Raw genomic sequence first — 5,097 nt, 5'->3', positions numbered from 1 at the left:
GGATCATGGCCTGGTATATGCATTAATATTGAATTCCGATCCTTTTTTTTTTCTTTTAAGTGCATTTTGTAACCATACTGGCACGCTAAAAATCAAGGAACTAGGTTTTGATTTTAACAATTTTCTCAGTTCTGAACGTTTTACCCTAAGATTAAAATTTTGGTTAAATAAATCAAAAAATTTTAAAAAATAGATAAAACAAGTCTAGAATGCTATCAGACAATATTTTAGAATATTTTATACCTACCGGATTCTTGATTTCCAGATCCCTCCATCTGTCCGCTGTCCCCGCGTGCAGTCTCTCCGCCTCTCCATCCAGAGCAGGAAAGTGGGTCGATCGATGGCGTAGCGGCGATCCTGGCGACGGCATGCGGGGATCGGCGGGTCCGAGAGACTCAAGGATCCAGGTTAATACGCCTCTCTCTTTCTTGGCTTTTTTTTTTTTTTTTTTTTTTTTTTTTTTTTTTTTTAAAACAACTGAAGTGCTCTGTTAAACAGGGCCTGTCCTCTGTTTGGACCGGTTTTTGTTGGGTTTATGGCCTTCTTAGATCCTGAAATAGATGCCCAACTCTCCTGCTATAAAAAACCATGTTTATCTTTCTTCAGATATTTTTTTTCGTTTTTTTTTCCTGATTCCATTTTTCATATGACAATGGCGACTTGTAATGATTCTGTCCCTGTCCTCTCTCCGTCTCCATTTTTCATATTTATTTTGTTAAACTTATTCTGCTATAGTTATTATGATTTTTTTTTTTGTTGTTGTACAACTGAAGCTTTGAAAAGTAAATTAATTTTGAAAGGGCTTACTGCAGGAAGAAAGAAACCTTGCAAATTTGTCATATTAACGCACAAATTTGCATGTACAGTAATTCTTTTATTGTCCTATGTAATTAATTTGGAGGGTCATAATGCAGGAACAAAGTAATTCTGGTGGATTTATCATACTCTTGGACAGCAAATTTAAAGTTCATATGCAACACATGTTACTTCACTAAGTAGTTTTATCTAAGTCTTAGTTCTCCATGCATATTAGTTTTAAGGATTGTAAGAGCTTGCTCAATAACAACTTGATGGGGTTTATGCCTAACTAATCACATTTTAGTGGTGAAGTCATGCACCCATCCCTCCACAACCCCCTCCTCTCTTCCCTCTCTTCTCCTCCAGGTGGTGGGGGGTACTAATACTGTCTTTCAGGGATTTCTTGTTAGTTTCACATTAGTCTCTGAATGATCTGTTGATATTTTATATATAACATTAGCCTATAAATGTAAGAATATATCTGCAGTTCCATACCCTACTATCTTTTCTTCTTTTAATTGGAATGTGGTCCATTTTATATTTCAGCACTAAAGTGCTTGAACATTGGTGTAAGAATTAGGAAGACATCAACTCTTCACTTGGAAATAATTAAAGAATGAGTTAGGGCCATCCCTCTTGTGAGAGGATTAACGTGCTTCAAATGTGGTATGTGGCAGAATAAACTCAGCATCAACCGTGCATTTAACCTTGCTGCTGACTTATGTTTGAACTAGTATATAAACCATTTAGAGTGGAACTTTGTGCATAATGAATATATTAACATGTCAATCAAAGCATAGTAATGTGCTCAAGTTGTCTACCTGTTCAAAATATGTGGTAATATGTAAGCACCTTCCTCTTGCTTTCGTCCTTTGATTAATGATATGTTGTTTTCTGCATATTTTTTGGATGCTTATTGGAATAAATCCCTGGGTCTTATATCTTCTATTGCTTTTGGTATTTGGCTCTGTCTTTTACATTGGAGCTAGTACGTCATCAGTTATTGTCTTCGTGTTTTCTATCTGTATCATCAGCTTCTTCTCCTCCATTTATCTCACAAAGTGGGTTCTTGCAAAGGATGAGGGGTCTCCTGAAATGGCTGAGGTATGTTTTATTATCCCTATTTTTTTCACCCCTCTTTCTGACTTTGCACTTCCAGCTTCATGCTCTATTAAATGCCTATGTTATAGCTAAATTTATTGGTTTTGTTGATCCTGTCCTTATAGTTGCATCTCATGTCATTTAGTTGATCTCTTCTATCACATGCTAACTCATTCTATGAAACCATTGGTCTAAGGCTGTTTTATCCTTACTCTTCGTGGTCTACTGGAATATAGGTTCGACAATCAGCTTTCACCTTGCACCATATAGTTTGTTCCACAGGGCTACCTCTTTCAAGGAAAAGTTTTTACATCTATGGCTGACAATTGCATCTTTTGGCCTTAGTGAGTGTGATGCAAAAGTTAATTTGTAGCCATCTTAATTGTTGAGAGCTTGGACAAAGCACCATATGCACATTTTTGTACATACCCAAAGCCTGTTTTTGCTACTTCACACATGCATAATAATATGATATGCCATTTTCTTGTTCTTCATTTTATAAATCAGTTGAATTCTTGAACGACTGCCTATGCAATGAGCATGGTCTTGATTCTCTAAGAGATGGCATGATGTAGGGCAACTTTGATTCGGAAAAATTCAGGGATGCTTAATGGGTTGTTTTGGACTAAAAGGGTAGGGAAATTGTGTAAGAAGCTAGGGTTTATGGTGGTATATGGATGGAGAGTGATTTAGGTGTGGCAAAAATATGAAGTTTTGGGGTTTTTATGTGAGCTGGAAGTAGAAAATGGGAATAAAAATTTTGTTTGTTTTGTGAATTTGAAGGCTAATTGATGGATGGGTGGCTATGAACTTTGTTGGTTTTGGTTGCTAGGGTTTAGTGGGGATGGAATCAAATCTGAATTTGAGGTTTTACAGTGCTGTAATTAGAGAAAACTAGAAGAAAAGGGAGAGGTTTTCTAGGTATCACACCTAGAATCCCACATGCATTACATCTAGGGTTAGAATTGCATCACAGAACTCTAAAAAAAAGAATAATCAGGAAGAAAAAATCTGTGAAATTTTGACTGCTTCCCATAATGAGATATTACATTCTTATTTAAAGAGTTCTAATACTCCAAATAGGATTAGACTCCTAATAACAAATCTGTAATTTTGACTAATAAAATCCAACTAAAAATCATAAGTAAAGCTCGAAAACGTAAATAGACCGAGTATATGACCTATGAGCCATATGACAGCCCATGCCCAGAAAATTCTCAAAAATTACAAAAATACCCCTGACTCTAAAACTTAAGAACACTTTAATAAAACTGAACCAGCATTATAGGACCTTTGAGAAACATAAAATTAAGACTCTATAAAGACTAATTGACAATAAAGAAGGTCCCCAAAGGGCCCCACATCATCCAACACATTCAAAATTAAGGCTTTAGCATTAGAACCACCCTTGGGATGCCTTTTATAGATCTTCAATGCTTTCTGCCAATGTCCTCCGTCATGGCCTATATGATCTAAGATTTTGGTCACCGTACCTATTGGTGCATTTCCTGCAGTGTTTTTCTTTGTGCACAGTATAACACCACTCGAGTTTTGTGATTATTCTTTTCTTATAGTTTCCATTTTGCTTCGGAATACTCTTATTTTTAAGCTTATAGTGGCTTTATCTTGTAGATAGATACCTCAGTTGGATATAAAAGTGCGATAAGGTTTGCTGGTTTATATGGGTCTCTATTATGCCCTGGAGATACATTTTCCTCTTGAGATTCGTTATTATGCACAAGCAATAAATCGATTTGAGGTGCAAGGGATGCAATCCTTTACAACTTAATTAAGCTAAGAATTTTGTACTCACAGCTTATGCACGCGATGGCTTTACGAATGATTCGTCAAAGAGAAACTATGTCCTCTTTTTTTTTCCTGGCATGTGTCCTTTCTTTCACATTTTTCCTGGATCCTGAATTCTGGATCATGTTTACTGCTGGGTTCGTAAAGTCATGATTATAATATTTATGATGCTGTTGGTCCTTGGAGTTCTGCTTAGGGTGAAGAGATTTTTCTTTTTTTTGGTGTCCAGGTGGATTGTCTTCGGTAGAATGCCGTCTGAATTCATCAATCTAAGGAGAAAAAGCAATTCAGTTTCACTAGTTTAACATTTAAATTGATGCAGCAAGTTTATTGTCTTAGTATCATATAACAATCCTTACCCTTTGGAGTAGATCCTGTATGTGAATGAGTTCATGTTATCAAATTTTCCTGACTGGAAATGTTGCATTGTGAAAAAAACTAATTAGAGGCTTGCAATAGAGTTGTCATCCATTATATAACAAGGATGTCATGGTATGAACGAATCACTGCCTTTTCATATAAATTTATGCCTTTTCACAGGAGTCTATTTGATATAAGAGATCAAAATTCTCATTTGTTACTTAGTTTTTCACTTCTAGTTTCAAAGTCCAAAAGAAACAAGTGGTATTATCATGGGATAAGAAAGCTCTGATAAGTATGACAAAGCTTTAAATTTTTAACATAATCATTTATGGCTTTGTCATGAATTTGAGAATTGTAATAAGAAAATTGAGGTTCTTGAGGTTGGGATCACATTGAAGGCATCTTCATCTTGTTTAAAGCTAATGTTTCTCCAACTTAAGTACCTAGTTAGGTGAAGTGAGGGCTTCACCTACTTTGGCTTTTACATGTTCCTCATCTAGCTGCCATGTTCAGCCGTCCTTGCTGGTTAGGACTTATAGTGCTGGAACCGAGAAGACATAAGTTCTGTTTCTTGGAAAGAAAACGATTATATTCCTTTTCTATGAGTCACTTGTTTTTCCTATCAATTTGCAATGCTCATAGTCATTCATATGCTGCTTTTGAGACATGAAAGCATATCATCCAAATGCCCATTTCTAAGTGTCGGGAGCAGGTAAACTATCTAATTGTTGAAACAAGATCATTTGACATGTTTGAAAATAAAGTCTATGTCAATTTTTCAATCCTAGGTCTAAATTGTCCAATTTTTCCGGATAACATGAAACTTCATCATTGATTTCTATGGAGTCATGTTGTAAACACTAATTATAGCCAATAGCAAGCTATAAACAAGGTGATAGATGCTGAGCAATGGGTATCCTAGACATGCTGAGACTATCTAGGCGTTGGACTTGTTGCCTTTGCCAGTACATGCATATCAGTTACATTACCTGAGAAAATTTTGTATCCACCTATGTGGTACAATTTGTA

General features: G+C 35.8%; 1 long non-coding RNA gene across 1 annotated transcript; it reads left to right on the top strand.

Annotated features, from left to right (window-relative positions):
* Positions 1–893: 893 nt before the first annotated feature.
* LOC105034820 (uncharacterized) lies at positions 894–4,242 on the top strand. Its single transcript, XR_012135395.1, has 3 exons — positions 894–1,464; positions 1,833–1,902; positions 3,935–4,242. It is a non-coding gene; the product is annotated as an uncharacterized lncRNA (long non-coding RNA).
* The last annotated feature ends 855 nt before the right edge of the window (positions 4,243–5,097 follow it).

This window comes from Elaeis guineensis, chromosome 11 (assembly GCF_000442705.2).
Source record: "Elaeis guineensis isolate ETL-2024a chromosome 11, EG11, whole genome shotgun sequence".
In the NCBI taxonomy this organism is placed as follows: Eukaryota; Viridiplantae; Streptophyta; class Magnoliopsida; order Arecales; family Arecaceae; genus Elaeis; species Elaeis guineensis.
Note: the sequence above shows the minus strand (reverse complement) of the source record. Positions and strands in the feature narration are given on the sequence as shown.